This window comes from Chrysochloris asiatica, unplaced genomic scaffold, assembly GCF_000296735.1.
Source record: "Chrysochloris asiatica unplaced genomic scaffold, ChrAsi1.0 scaffold00037, whole genome shotgun sequence".
Lineage (NCBI taxonomy): Eukaryota > Metazoa > Chordata > Mammalia > Afrosoricida > Chrysochloridae > Chrysochloris > Chrysochloris asiatica.
The window spans coordinates 13,924,343-13,941,183 of NW_006408555.1; the positions used below are offsets into that span (position 1 = coordinate 13,924,343).

At 41.2% G+C, this 16,841-nt stretch overlaps 1 protein-coding gene and 1 pseudogene across 1 annotated transcript in view; one reads left to right on the forward strand and one right to left on the reverse strand.

The window, feature by feature from the left end:
* CNTNAP4 (contactin associated protein-like 4) overlaps positions 1–16,841 on the reverse strand; it is a 380,481-nt gene that overhangs the window by 224,511 nt on the left and 139,129 nt on the right. The gene's annotated exons all lie outside the window — the stretch shown is intronic.
* LOC102815926 lies at positions 13,847–14,439 on the forward strand (annotated as a pseudogene).

Consider the following 16,841-nt stretch of genomic DNA (forward strand, 5'->3'; position numbering starts at 1 on the left):
TGATGCTTTAGGTTAATGCACTGGACTGCAGGGTCGATGGTTCCAACTCATCAGTCGCTCCCTGGAACCCCTATACAAGGTTACTACAAATCAGAACTGACTGACTCTATAGCACTTAACAAAATATATATAATATTCATCAGATAATTCTGATTCCCTACACCAAGCATTTGAGCAAAAGTCATTAAACTAAACAAATAGACTCACAGTCAAGGACTTTACACCAGTACCTTGAAGTTATATATACCTTTTTAAGTCTGAACTCAAGCTTAGAGAAATCCTTCACATATCATTAACCTGAGTACAGAACAGAAAGTCTGACTATTACATATCCATGAATCAATTTAGATAAAAGATGAGGTCCACTGTCCTGGTCAGAACCAGCTAGCATCAGTCAGCACTGATTGAAACCGATGTGTCCACGGAATGACTAAATCACTAATAGAATACAGGAAGTTGCTCGAAAGACTGTGTATTAGCTTGGTTAATCACCAGGTCCACTGGGAGGGAGAACATGATAAGGTGCAACTCAGATGAATGACAAAAATAGAAATCTGAGTAATTAGGATGTAACCTCCACCAGCAGTGTACAAGGTAGAACGTTAATAAGAAGACAAAAGTCGGTGAGAGAGAGAGTAGTATGTTTTAGAACTGATTCAGCAAAAATCAGAAAGGGAGGAATGGCAGAAAGTAAAACTAATGAACTCTGAGTCCCAGAGAATGTACAGACAGGAAAACAAATTTTTTAAATTAAATTTTTAATGGAAGATTTAATTATAAACAAAACGAGTACTCATGGGAGAAAAGTATACAATGTGAAGATTGTGGAGAAGTAGAGTGAGGTAGTCTCTGTTTCACTGCATCCTCTTTCAGGATGTAGGAACAGCCACTTCTAAAAATCATGATTCTCTTGTCTTCTCTTCTTCTTTTTCCTGGGTAATTCTGTCAATTGGAGTGTCAAATGGCAAAGCCGTGGACTAAGCATCGAGCTGCTGACTAGAGATCAGCAGCTTGAACCCCCCCGCTACTTCATGGGAGAAAGACACAGCAGTCTAAAAGATAGGGCAGTTTAAAGATTTACAGCCTGGGAAACCCTATGGAGAAATTCTACTATCTTAAAGGGTTGCTGTGAGTCCGAAATGATTCAACAAAACTCCAAAAAAGATGCGGGGTCACAAACCAAAGCTTACACACTACTCAGAGATCAGATGAACTAGATGGTGCCCAGCTATCACTACCAACTGCACTCATAGGGACCACAGAAGGTCCTGGATAGAATGGAAGAAAATGTAGACCAAAATTCAGCATCATAAAAAAGACCCTATTTGCTGGTGTGATAGGGCCTTGTGGCATCTCCGAGAGTGTGGTCCTTAGACATTCTTTAGGCCTGGAATTGAACCTAGCCTGGGGATCACCTGCCAGCCAAACAACAGACAGGTCTGTACAGTGAACCGTGACGCTCATGAGAAGCGTCCCGCTCCCAGTGTGCTTGCCTTCCACTGCTACCTTATCTCCCTGAACCATCTGGGGCCCTGAATGAATTCACTCCCTAGCAATGTTAAACATACTCAGTTACTAACCACAGGGTTAGAAGTTCAAGTCCACCCAGAGGAACCTTGGAAGAAAGGCCTGAGGACCTACTGCAAAAAGGACACAGGCTTGGAAATCCCTATGGAGTGTAGGTCTATTGTGACACTATGAGTCACAACCGACGTGACTGCAGCTGGTATTGCTGTTATTAAGTGCAGTCTAGTAGATTCCAACTCATAGTTCAACCCTGTATAGGGTTTCTGAGGAGTGGCTGGTAGGTTTGAACCATTGATGTTGTAGTCCAGTGCATATCCCACAGTGCTACAGAAGCCTCATTATACTGTAAGCACAGGGCTTGTTCAATCTTATCACAGAATCTTCTAGCGTGGCTACAGATTAAGAGTTTGGTGTCAAGATTTGGGTAACCTGGGTAGGTAACCATGTGACTTACTTCTTGAAACTTTAGTTTCTTCTAGAAAACAGAAATCAGAGACAATACATGCGGAATGGTTTACAAGATACCATTAACACAGTGAACTCATCTCATTCAAAGTGCAAGTTACTGCTCTGGGACCTAAAGTGCACTTTGCTCGTTTCCTCCGTCTCTTATGGTGTCCTGGGAACTCCTGGATCTGACAACAGATGTAGGACCATCGTTTACAGAAATCCACAACAAGAACGCGTCAATTCAAGGAGACAAGTGTGCTGGGCTGCTTGCCTTTCGCCCCCTAGATGATCAGATCCGGTTCTGTTTACTATGCTCCCACCCAGAAGCCTGGGGATGGGGGCGTTGCAATGGACAAGAGGAGAGACTAGGATGATTGACAAGGACTTTCCCTGAAGCCTGGGCAAGAGACTGCCATGTCAGTAGTCTAGCTCCTGGCCCCGCCCTCCGACGTGAAGCCTCGAGCAATGTCCAGAGTAGACGAGGAGAAGGGAAATATTTCATGAATTCAGAAGTTCATTTGAAGTTGTGCTGCCTGTTCCAAGCACATGAAATACATTTCTTGGTGAAATGTCATTTTAAAAATATTCTGGGGAAAACATACACACAAAAATAGTACCAAGTGTATGTTTTACTCGGTTCTGAGACCCAAAGGCTAAGCAATGAAAAAGTAAGAAGGAAGAATGTGAGAGGAACTCACTGGAGAGTTCAGCGGCTGTGGGCAGGCCTCCAGAGACTTTGATTTTAGGAGAAAGAAGACTGGATGCACCAACAGGGTTCAGTCGCTACCTAGCACCTTTGACCTGCATATATTTAGAGAGAAGACATCTAGAGAGATATTACCATTTACCACGAACTGAATTAACTCATGCATTTCATCTGATCCAAGGATCAGAAATCTGCTTCCATAGCGTCTTATTGAGATTGGTTTGGTGTTTTGTTTTACCTTTTATTATTTCAGGGTGCAAAGATGGAACAGCTGTTACCGTAATAGCTTTGTAGCTCTCAGAACAATTACCTTCAACTTTCCACAAACTTGCTGAAATAAATCTAAGTGTCCTCTTGAAGTAGATCTTGCCAGCCCACCCCCCACTCATGACGACGCTGATATATTGTAATAAAGCTATTGCTCCCTGAGGATCTCTTTTCACTGCTCCAGCAATTTCCCTCTTCTCTCTCCCTTATTGAAAAGGAATCCTATTATTAAGCACTTAAAATGTTCAAGGTTCCAACCGGGAGACAACCTTTCAGTATGAGAGATTAATAATAACAATAAAAAATACAAAATGGAGGACGGTAGTTCAAAGCCAAATAAAGATTTCATTTGTAGGATACAAATCAAATGCGATTTCTTTTCAGCAGCAACTCTTTGGTTGATAGACACAGCTGTGTGGGTTGTGGCCTAGTGTTTTTGCTACCTGCTTTTCCCCTTTCATGCCCATAGCTACTTCTAGACAAATGTCCTAACTAACAATGGAACCTTGGCTAAAGATTCTGAAACTCTGCTCTTGAAATCACTCAGAAGATACTCTTTGTGGATATTTTTGAAAGGAGTAAGATGCAGATAATAATATAAAGAGAAGATTTTAGACCATGTCTACTTAAAGGTATGACCCATAGAGGCAATTGAGAATACAGATGAAGAAGGTCATATGGCTCCAGCCATAGTTCTTCTGATTTACTCTTACTTTTCCACATTTATACAAGAAATCAGATGGGTGCCCTTCCCTTTACACAGACATTGCAGAATACATAGCTTTGCGGGACTGCGAAGACAACTCCAAGCTGTTGTAAAGTAAGTAAACAGGCATTTCCTTATACTATTATTATCCATTCTGAACCACATCAATAAAACACATAAAGCTTCTATCTTCTAGGAATGCACCATCCCAATTAAAAACTGGATACAATGTTTAATAATTGCAACATATGTACTATGTTTCTTAACCAATAGCATTTGGATATTTATTTATGTCACAAGTATCATTTGGAATAAAAGTCAACATGTTGGTAAGTGTCATTGAGTGAACTCTGACTAATAGCAACTCTGCAGAGGGTTTCCGAGGAGCAGAACCACTGACCTTCTGACTAGCAGTCCAGTGCTTATCCTGCAGCACCACACCAAGACTCCAAAACCAATGTAGGTAGAGTGCAACAGAATGGAGCTCATTGGGGTGAGTTTGCCATTCTGTCTGTTAAGGTTACATAAAGCACGCATCAGAATCCATAGAGACTCCCTGGAAGCAACACTACCTCAGAAACCATTTTAAATGAGACCCTCTGGTAGCATAGTGGTTACGAATCGGGCTGCGAACCTTAAGGTCAGCGATTCGAAACTACCAGCTGCTCCGCGGGAGAAAGATGAGGCTTTCTGCTCCCGTAAAGATTTACACCCTCGGAAACCCTGTACAGGGTCGCTATTATGGGTTGGAACCGACTCAACGGCACTTAACAACAACAAAGATAGTTTAGTGGCTATTGGAAAGGGGGAGGAAGGTAGATACTTGGCCAACAAATGGCTTCTTTGTGTTTAGAAGAAGGACTTGTGTTGGAAGAGATAAGTTTGAAGATGGTTGTGCAAGCATGCCTTAGATAAATGAAGACCATGACCCAGGAGAGAAGTGTGGAAGTGGAAGATGCCTTGCAGAATGTCCTAGGAGCAAAGATTAAGCATCTGAGATTGGAACTATACTGTACAAGGATGTTTTCAATAAAATGTGCCAGGTTTGGAAGTGGATGGAGCCATTAAGGCTAGAAGCCAAGCAAAATCTTTCAGTAAAATCTAGTAATGTGCTGTTCTTTGTACACCATGTGAATATCAATCCACATAGTCTTTCATGATAGTGCTGTAGGATAAGCACTGGACTGCTAACTGCAAGGTTGACAATTCAAACTCACTGGCTACTACTTGGGAGAAAGATGAGACTTTCTGCTCCTGTAAAGATTTACAGTCTCAGAAACCCTCTATGGGGCTGTTATGAGTCGGAATCGACTCGATGCCAGTAGGTTTGGTTTGGGTAGCTAGCTCTCTCTCTCCTGGTTACGTAGTGCTGCTGTGACCGAAATACCACAAGTGGTGGCTTTCCAAATCCAAATTCAGGGTATAACTCTAGGGGAAGGTTCTGCCATGTCTCCTTTGGCTTGTAGTAACTTGCAGCCATCCTTATAGGTGGTCCATCTCTGTCTTTCTGTTCCCTGTGTATGTCACTGTGTCTATTCTGCTCCATAATTCAGAGGTCATTAGGGTTAGGACCCGCCATACATACGCTGCTATGGCCTCACTATCATAACAAAAGCAAACCCCTATTTCCAAACAGAGTCATCTTTGCAGGCACAGGGTTAGGAGATCAACACATTGGTGTTATGGGTTAATACGCTGAACTGCAAAGTCGGTTTGAACCACAAGGTTGGTGGTTCTAGCTCACCAGCTGCTCCTTGGAAACCCTATAGAGAGTTGCTGTGGGTCGGAACTGACTCGATGGCATTTTAACAACAACAACAACTCAATCTATAATCTACTCAGGCACCTGATCCTCTATTCTTGATCCTAAGAACTCAACCGAGAAGAAGGGAGAACTCTTGTCAAGAAGCAGTGCGATGTTGTTTCTCACCTGGGAAGTACATCTACGGTTTCACCTATCATTGCCAATGGTTTAGTCTTCTTGATGGATGCCCTCCTTTCAGTTCACTGATACCAACATTGTTCCTAGCCAGCTCCACATACTTATGAACATTAGCAACAGAGAAAAGAGCAAAATCCAAAGCTGCATAAATGTGGAATTAGCTAACATGAACTCTGGTGGGAAATCAGCATGTTAAATTTCAACTTCCTCAGGACCACAGTAGTACCATGATTGAGTTGTTAGGGAACCAAGCAACTTTAAAACTGACAGGGAATTAGAGTTTGCCCAGTAAGTGTCTAGATTTGTACCTGCACCTGTCATTCTGTAAACAAAGACAATGATGCTCACAGATGCTACTTGACATAGTAACATGAGGGGAAGTCAGAAAGTATTGCTACAAACCATAGAAACCTTTATTAAAATGAGAATACTAACATGTGAAGCTATTGTTTCTTAACATATCCTTCACCTAAGCCTGTATACATCTAAACACTATTGTTCCATCTCTCTGAACTTTTCCCTGAAAATTCTGAGCTCTTCAATTTACACATCAGAAAAGCGGCTTTGCCACCATTGTTGTTGTTAAGTGCTGTTGAGTCAGTTCCAACTCATGGCAACCCTGTAGCAACTGGTGAAGTTGAACTGTTGACCTTGTGGTTCAAAGCAATCTTGCGTTCCAGTGCACTAACCCCCAGCTCCACACCAGAAGGAACTTAAACCGTCTTTCACTTTCATGTTCTTTAACTTATGGGGACACAGAGAAGTTAGAAGGAGCAAGATCAGGATTGAAGGGTGGATGGGGCTAGGTTTCCCAGTGAAATTCACCTAAGACAGTACTTGCTACTACCCTCAAAGACTGCGCAAGTGTACTGCCGTGATGGAAAAAATAATTCTTTAGCACAAATTTCCCGGGCTTTTTCTCTTCAATGCAAGTTTCAAGTTTCTTAAAACCTCTTCCTAGTGAGCCCTTGTGACTGCCCTGTGTCATTCAAGAAAATCTACCAAGATTCTCTTTGGAATCTCAAAAAACAGGCACCGTAACTTCCTGCCAAACCTTATTATGGAGTACTGGTGTGGCGCTGTAGGGAACACACTCAACCTCAGCGTGTGTTTGAACCACAAAGTTGGTGGTTCAAACTCACCAGGCACTCCTCGGAAACCCTATACAGGATTGCTATGAGTTAGAACCAACCCGATGGTACTCAACAACAACAACATAAGTTTCTGAGCTGAGTTTACTTGAATTTAACTGGCCCAGCAAATGTCCTTGGAAGCCACTGTTTGAATTGGCCCTTTCCTTTGGAAGGTACTCTAAGGAGACTTAGATCAGTGTATTCCTGAGAAAACTTGTCTGCAGCCACCCACTGCTCAGAGATAGGTTTAAACACGATTTTGGTGGAATAAATCCATGCATGCAGGAACGGGAGCTCTCCAATCAGGACTTTTCAGCTTACCCTGCTACACTTTCTCAGGGATGTACTGGTCATGGCCCATTTCGGTCACAACCATATGTTATCCTGTCTCTGCTCTGTTCGAATATGTAGGAGGTGAATGATGTGGATGGAGCATCAGCATCAGTGAGCTTCCAGCTGGGCATGAGAGCGCGGTCAGCAGGTGGAAGGAAGGGAGGAGCCAGGGTATGTCTCCCCTGACCCCTTACTTCTTTCTCAGGCAGCTTCTCAGGGCTGACTGATTTTAGCTCTCAGTGGACACCCTCTTTCTCCACAGCCCCACTGGACAGAGGTGGCCAGGGTGAAGCTCCACATGGACAAGAGCAGTTTCTGTGTTTGGAAACGTGACTCTCCTCTCATCATCCCGTTGACTCCAGGAGCTGTCATTTGTTGCAGCTGATACTCTGAGGTTGCCTCAGCGTCCATCCCACCTTTGACTGCTCAGCTCTCCGTCACCTGTCCCCAGTTACCTACAATGAGCTCCCTGTGTCAGAAGCCTGGAGTCCGACTGTTTTCCTGGCTGGGACTGCTGTTGTCAGGTGTTGGTGCTGCTGGGCCCAGTTTTGACTCCTGGAAGCCCCGTGTGACAGGGCTGTGATCTTTACGGAAGTAGATCACCAAGTCTCTGTCCTGCGGCGCTTCTGGGGTGGGTTTGAACCACTAACCTTTAGTGGTAGTAACCAAGTACTTAACCCTTGTGCCACCAGGGCTTCATTACTGACTGATACAAAGTCCAATTTAGGACCTGAACAAAGACGTTTTGTTTTGTTTTAATGTTTTATTGTGAACTATGTGATAGTTTACATGGGACAACATTAGTTTTACATTCATGCTAATGTGTGTTATTTGTGTCTTCTCCCTCTTTTCTTTTGTTAGGTTTACCAGTGGTCTGCCAATTTTGTTAATCCTTTCAAAGAACAAGCTTCTTGTCCTGTTGATTGTTTCTATAGTTCTTCTGTTTTCTATCTCATTTATTTCTGCTCTATTTTTTATTATTTGTTTTCTTTTGGTGGCTGTAGGTTCCCTCTGTTGGTCTGTTTCTAATTATTGTAGATGCTGTGTTAATGTGTTCATTATGGTTCTTTCTTCTTTTTGGATGTTTGTGTTTACTGCAATAAATTGTCCTCTCAGCACTGCTTTCACTGTGTCCCAAAGATTTTGGTATGTTGTGTTTCGTTCTTAATTGTTTCTAGGAACTTTGTGAATTCACTATTTAATTTCTTTTACTACCCAGTCGCTTTTCAGCAGGGTGTTATTCAGTTTCCATGTATTTGACTTGATTTCCTTGGTCTTCCTATTGTTGATTTCTAAGAAGATGCTAACAAAGAGGTTTTTATATTCTAACATAATACAGTCAAATCATAGATGACATGAGGCCTAACAAAGAAAAGTATAAGTAATCAAAATGTTTTTAAACTGCTACTATAGTAAATATGTAGTCCTGGGGTGGCACTGTGGGGTAATGCTGTCCAGTACAAGGTCAGTTTCAACCACTAGGTCAGCGGTTCAAACTCACCAGCTGCTCCTTGGAAACACTGCATAAGGTCGCTGTGAGTTAGAATTGACAGCACTTATCAACAACAACAACAAGGTAATAAATATATTTTCAAACATATAAAGACTCATGTGCATGGTAACGTCCACTGGCATAAACCATTAATAAGTGTTAGATGAGAATGGCATCCAATAACTGGATTATTGCCCACGCAGCCTCCTCTCCCTACTCTCCTCTGTTCCCTTTATCCCATTTGAAATTCTGTGTAAATCTTAACCTTTCCTGTGTTTTCAATAACAATAATAATAATAAAACACATATTCCATCACAACTCCCTACACCTCTGCCTCTTTACCTCTGAAGATCCAGTTCTTAGTGTCCTATGACATGCCCATTCCAATGTTGTATACTTATTGATGTGGAGTCCCAGGGTGGTGCTACAGGATGATGCACTGAACCACAAGGTACGCGGTTCAAACTCAGCCGCTCCTTGGAAACTCTTTACAGGGTTGTTATGCGACAGAATCAATTCAACAGCATTTAACAACAACATACTTATTGATACATTCTCTTGTGTTTTCTTTGAATATTATTTTTCTGTGTCTATACTGTTTTTCAATGTTTAATTCATCTGAAATTCATCTTGATATAGAAGTCAGGGAGGAGCCCAGCTTATTATTTTTCTAGAAGCTGACAATTTACTTTATATTGATTAACTTATGCTTCCTTACATATTTAAGGCCACGTGTATCTTATGCAAACAGCTCTATGTACTGAGACGAATTACTGGATGTTCTTCTCTTTTGCCTCGCCATTCTATTTTAATGTACCAGTCGCAAACTGTCTAAACTTATATAGATTTATAGTGTTTTCCTAGCGTATTTATTTTCCTTACTACTATTCGCTTTGCTAATTAGATATATATATTTGTATCTATTTTTTTCCTAAACAAACTGCAGAATCATCTCCTTTAAGAGATTATTTTACGTTGCATGAGAAACTGCCTAACATTGTCTCCTTTTCAAGAACACATATGTCTTTGCATTCAATCAAGTCTTCTGTTATATTATATTCTGAATACTTAATAATATTCTCAATATTTCTGGTTCTTGATTTTTAAATAATATTCTAAATATTTCTTGTTCTGGATTTTTCTACATTTTCCCTAATGTTTTTTTCTCTTGAAATGTATTTATTTGGGGATTCTTTTAAGCCCTGATGGTGCTGTGGGTTAGGCATTGGGCTGCCAACTACAAGGCCGGCAGTTCAATCCCAGTAGCCACTCCACGGGACAAAGATGAGACTGGCTGCTCTCGTAAAGACTTCCAGGTGTAAGAAACCCTTGCTATGGGTCAGAATGAACTTGATGGCAATGGATTTGGTCTTTGTTATTATTGTTAATTACCGTGGAGTTGGTTCCGATTCAGAGTGACCCTGTACAGGGTTTCTGAGGCTGTAAATCTTTACAGGAGCAGAAAGCCTCATCTTTCTCCCATGGAATGGCTGGTAGTTTCAAACTGCCAACCTTGAGGTTAGCAGCCCAAGTCATAACCACTACACTACCAGAGCTTGGATACATATTCTTTCTACACCATCTACCTTGTTACTTATGTATAGGATGACAAATTATTGATTTAAAATTTTTATTTTATTGTGACATACATCATTTAATATACTTTTGAAAATTTACTTTAACAGGTGACTTTCTTGGATTTTCAAAGAATATAATTGTGTTCTCTCCAAATCTTATCTGCTCCTCTTTAGTTTTATGTCTCTTTCTATCTTGTTCTCTAATTGAAATATGTTTATACATTTGGAAATTAAACATGGAGAATGAGAAACAAGAGCCTATAGAATTAATTTTGAGTCAGAAACAACTTGAAGGTAATTAACAACAACCACAAAGCCTCAAGAAAGGATAAGGAAACACTTCAAAAGGACCCAACTGCTTCCAAGGAAGAACTCCACAGGCAGCCTCTTGGGGGAGCAGAATAAACAGAAGTGATTTGCTGTTAGTGTCTGGAGTGGGCTTCAGCTCACAGTGACCCTGTCTGGGGTTCCTGAAGCTGTAAATCTTTTGCAAGAACAAGAGCCCCCATCGTTTTCCTGCAGAGCTGCTGGTGGGCTCAAACCACAGACCTTATGGTTCGAAATCCATTGCTTATCCTTTGGAGTCACAGCGCTCCCTAAAACAAGTCAGTTATTAAGTGCTGTCCAGTAGGTTCCAACTCACAGCAACCCTAAATAGGGTTTCCAAGGAGCGGCTGGTGGGTTTGAACAGCCAATTTTGGGGTTCCTTCCCTCGGAAACCCTGTACAGGGTCGCTATGGGTCGGAACCGACTCTACGGCACTTAACAACAACAACAACTGACCTTGTAGTCCAAGGATTTATCGTACAGCACCCAAGACATTAAAGACATCACAGCAATGGCAGAAGGAAGCAAGGAGAGAGGAATGTTGTTACTGAACTGTTTCACTGTAGATGCGAGATATAAGTTGTAATGTGTTTTTAAAACATGTTCTTCTCCCCCTGCTGATTGGGGAATGATTTGAATGTAGGTATGCACTCTGTAGAGGGGACCCAATAAAATCTCTTTTGCACCAATCTCATTCTCTTCAAACTATCTTTTATTTTGCTTGCTTAGACATGGAACAATTGGAAGCAATCCCACCATTTATCTTGCATCGCTATAGATACATATGCATAGCTCACGGCAGTGAATATATCTTTTCGTGCACATTATATGCTGATATAAGGTTCCAAAATAAGTGTGTCCCTTAAAAGCACTGATTAGAAAAGACTGACATTTGCTGTCGACTGGGCAAAGAAGTACACTGATAAAATAGCCTGGTGCTATCAAGTCAATTCTCTTGTGGCGACCTCCTGTGTGTCAGAGGTGAACTGCGCTCCATAGGGTTTCAATAGCTGATTTGGGAGAAGCAGTTTGCCAGGTCTTCCTTCTGAAGCCTCTCTAGGTGCACTGAGTGTCTTAAATATTTGAATCAACCAGGGGCTCAAAGTGAGGTCACACAGACATGCCATGTGGTAGAGAAAGTGCCTCGCAAATTCACCATTCTGGTTCGCAAAGGCTTGCACATAAATAACCAAGTGCAGACACCTTTTGGGAATTCTAAGGACTACTAGCTTAGTCATTTTCTAAAGGACACAGAACTCATAATTGAATAGAAATATAAATAGGACACTCCCTGAAGATACAGACTAATAATATGGACTTGAATTAAAAATATCCACTTTGGTTTAAGGGGTTATCTCAGCCCAATAGCTTCAGGAATTCATCCAACCTTCATGGCTCCAGGAAACCTGGAATTATTAAGAATTTGAAATTCTGGTCTGCACAATCCCCCTTTTGATCAGTATACTTGTATAGAATCTTTAACCAAAATGTTCATTAATGGTAGCTTGGAACCATTCAGTTCTTCTGGTCTCATGGCAAAGGGGGCAGTTGGACATGGAGGCAGTTAGCCACACGTTCCGTTTCCTCCTCTGATTCCTGACTCTCCTTGGCCCTCTGTTGCTCCAGAGGCATACAGACCAGTCATTGCACTTTGGATGGCTGCATACAAGCTTTTAAGACCCAAGGCACAATGTGATGACCTAAAGGGTATAAATAAGCCTGAAACATGCTATTAGACCAATTCAGAGATGACCCATGAAACTAGGACCCTAAACCTCACCTCCAAACCAAGAAACCAGGGTCCATCAAGTTTTAGGTTGCACATAAGCCTCCTCTTGTTTTGTGTGTATGTCACTGTTGTAAATATATCTACCACACTTCTGCCAATTCAACCTTTTACAGGTGTGCAACTTATACACAGCAATCACAATATCAGCTGTACAACCCCACCCTTAATCAATGTGATAGTTCAGTATGACTCCTCCCACTTTGGGCCTCCCTCCTGTCCCTGGTGACCACTAATAAACTCTGTTCTCTATATATTTGCCTTGCCTCGTTTTTTATCTAAGTGTGATCATAAAGTAGGTGCCCTCTGTGATTGAATTATTTCACTCAGCATAATGTCTTCCATTTCGAGCCACACTGTAACATGAAACAGGACATCATTTCCCAGACTGATGGAGTAGTATCCCATTGTATGTATGTACCCGATTATTTGTATTTGCTTATCTGTTGATGGGAATTTAGGTTTTTTCTGCCTTTTGACTATTGTGAACAGTTAACATTAAGTCTGCAATCTCTGAATCTGCTTTCTGGAATACTAACCACAAGGTGAGCTTTTCAAATCCACAAACCATTACTCAGAAACCCTATGAGTTGGAACGGACTCACCAGCTTTTACCAAGAACAACTTGGTAGTTGTGCCTTTCATTTTCTGGGGAACTGTCATACTGATTTCATCAATGGTTGGACCATTTTGCACATTTACCAGCAGTTGGCAAGGGCTCCAATTTCCCCACATCTTCATTCTCATTTGTTATTTTCTATTGGTTTTTTAAATGTTTATTTTTATCTTAGCCATTCTATTGGGAGTGAAATAATATCCCAGGGTGACTTTTCTTTTGCATCTCTCGATGGCTAGTGACCTTGAGCATCTTTTGTTGTAGTAGGTGGGCAGGTGCATGTTCTCTTGGTGAATGGCTACTCATGTCCATTACCCATTTTTTATTGAGTTATTTGTTCTTTTTTGTTGTTTAAAAACAAATGTTGGACTAAAAGACTTATGTTCTAGTAAGAACTACCTGCAGGTTAATGCACTAGATTGCAAGATCAGTTTGGACCGTGAAGTCAGTGGTTCACCAGCCAATCTTTGGAAACCCTATACAGGGTCACTGTAAATCAAAATCTACTGGATAGCACTTAACAATAACAACAACTGGAAAATCAGACAAGAGATTGGGGGGGGTGTTTATGTTAATGTATGTTAATGGGGAAGGGACAACTCAGAAAAGACAATGAGAATGGTTGCGCAACTCTGAGAGTACAATCAACATCACTGTGGTGAGGTAGGATCCACACTGTACTGGGAACCACAAGGTCAACAGTTCAAACCCACTAGCTGCCCCTCAGAAACCTTATACAGGGCTGCTACGAGTCGAAACCAACTCAAAGGCACTTAACAACAAAACCGCTAGTGCTACATGTAAAACTGCTGAATTGGTCTATATTTTGCTGTGCATATCTACAACAACAACAAATTAAATAAAATAGAGTTTTTTTTAAAAAGTGAAGTATAACCCGTACTCAAGATGGGGGCGGTGAGAGGGTGGGATTAGAGTGGGAGGCACAGAAGCTGGGGGATCATGGCGGTGACCGTGGATCAGAGATGAAAAGAGTTGAAAGAGGCGAGCAGCTGGTTCTGGTGGAATTGTCAGGAATTACTGAGTCAGACTTTCTCTCAAAATGTGAAAATAAATGCAAGATTTGGAGCACTGCTACTGAGAGCCTACTATGCAAGTGGACAACTATGTCTTTGCTGGGGAGCATGAAGACACTCTTTGAAGACCACATGGAGGAACACGTAGGTGCAAGAGGCAACAAGAAAAGAGTGCTAAAGTACAAATGTCACACAATGGAGAAGCGCAGTGTGACAAGAACTCTTCTGATAGAAAAGAAAAGGAGAAGAAACTGTCAGTGGCATGGCGTGGCTGAAAAGCTAATGTTGCCGATTCCTCCAGTAGACCCACCACGATTGGTAGCTTTCCACAGGATCATGAAGATGAAGAAGCAGTAGCTCAGGACCCTGATAAACCTTTGGAGTTGCGGGAGCAAGAGATTCAAATGAAAGATGACTCAGCCCTGAGTTACAGACAGGGGAAATCACTGTACTTGGAAATACAGGACTCAATGCTCTTACTGAGAGCCCTTCTTTTGATCCAAAAGATTTTATTTTTGTGGAAACTCAGGATGCTGCCTTAGAATCTTACTCCTAAATAAAATGTTTCACATCTAATCATGATTTACTTTTAAGTCAAATAATTGGCTCTGTAGCTTCAAGTTGTTCATCTATTTTGTTACTTCTGTTGGCATTTTCCAAATATAGCATGAGTTACTACGTTGTTAAGGAGCTCTAGTAGCGTAGTGGTTACAAATCGGGCTGCTAACCTCAAGGTTCGAAACTACCAGCTGTTCCACGGGAGAAAGATGAGTCTTTATATTCCTGTAAAGATTTACAGCCTCGGAAACCCTGTGCAGGGTCATTATGAGTCGGAACCGACTCCATGGTACTTAACAACAACACTATGTTGTTATTGTTGTTAAGTGCCGTCAAGTTGATTCCAACCCATAGTGACCCTGTATAGGGTTTCTAAGGAGCAGCTGGTGAGCCTAAACCGCCAACTTTGCAGTTCAAACAGCTTTGCGGTCTGGCGCATTAGCCCACAGCACCATGTAATATTAAGACCAGAATGAACTGAATTACAAAAACAAAACAAAATTAAAAAAACCAGTTGAAATGATCCAAGATGCTTCTCTAATGGGTCCTTTATATTTGGATGTTTTACTAAGCTAAGTGCATCAGTGTTCAATTACAGGCGTCACAAATTGGCATGTACTTGTGTTGGGAGCTGCCATGGAGTCGGCTCCAGACCCACGGTGATGTTAGGAGACCAGAGGAGCAGCTCCTCGAGACGAAAACAAGCCTGGTGCTGCTGGTTGCCAAGCTGCGTTTACTCTGTATCCACAACGTCAAACAGAGTGCATAGTGTCCTGTGAGTGTAAACATCGTTCCAAACCTGTGCCTCATGCTGCTGCTCAGACAGGGAAAGTGTGGTCACTGCCCACCCCCGACCACCTTTCACGTGGGAGAGAAATCACCCTGTCTCTCATTGATGTGACATTGTTACATCCAAATGCTATCCCAATTGATACATTGTGCATTTTTAAAAACATGGAAAATCTAGAAAAGGATAAAGAGATAGAGTGGAAGATTCTTGAAGTTTATCATTTAAAAAAAGAAAACAATCTAGACTATAATATAGTGCTACCTTATGTTGGAGAGGAAAATAAAAGTCTTAAATTCTGAAGAGAACGTGGGTTTAGCTCCCTTCCTGTTAATAAGAATAAATGTTTGATATTTAGTAAAAATATTAGTCATGTATTTCAAATAAAGCAAAGTGCAGTGTAGCACGTGACAACGATGCACAGCTCAAAGAATGGGATCCATGTTAGTGACTTTGCACGTAGACACAGTTGAACTGGCGTATGATCTGCACTGTGGATTCTCAACAACAACAAAAGTAAAGGAAATTACTGGGGGAAAAAAAACTCGTCTTCGTTGGCATTAGAGTAGAGGAAAGCTTGAAAGGTAGAAGCAGCTTAAGGCATTCTCTAGGCATTTGCCCAACTATTAAAGGCAAGTCTTGCAATGTATTAAACTTGACAATTTGACATGTTGTCATACATGGGATTAGAAGTGTTGTACTTTATATCAGCACAAATACATTCTGTAGGCTGAGGTCACTAGAATAAAGGCTCAGCATGGGGAAAAGGTTAGCAAAGATGCCTTTTCCAAAGTGGGGAGTCTACCTGGGTTCATCACATCACCTTGCTCATAGCCTACTTCCCTTCAGTATTGCCTCACTGATTTCCTAGTAAACTCGCCCCACCATTTATTTATTTGACTTGAAACAAACTCATGTCAAAATCTTTCCCCCATCTTTGCAGGTAGTGCCCCATGTGGCCTATGCAATTGGTACGTCAATAATTCATAGTGATAATGACCTGGGTTTTTTGGGAACAGATAGTATTTCTATCTAGTTAACTATACTATGTTGCAACACCAGCCAAACCCAGACCCATGGCATTAGACACTTCTAACTTAAAAACAAGAATGAAGACACACTAACTTTCTAAATATGCTTCAGATTTTCATTCTAATGATTAGATGCAAATGAGATCCATGAACAAGATCAAGTAACTAATGTTTGTGTTTGACACTGTATATTATTTAAATATAAATTTGTGTTAAATGTTCAAATAAGATTGGCATCACCTTGTAGCCTGCAATGGAAAAGTGTCTAGGGCTGGTATGGGAAGTTATTTGGATAATTTAGATGCAATGCTCCTATAGATACTGATGTACTGAAAATCATTTTTAAGATATTAGTTCTAGGATGACTGAGCAATTGTTCTTAAAGGAGTGAAAACTACCACTCACTCTGGGCTTCCTGGTCAGAAAGAGACTGGAGGAAACTGACACAATGGCCCTTGATCATCTTTCAGGTCGGGAGATAAACTTACCCTCATGGCCCAATTTTCAGTCAAGAAGTAGATAGATAGATAGATAGATAGATAGATAGATAGATAGATAGATAGATAGA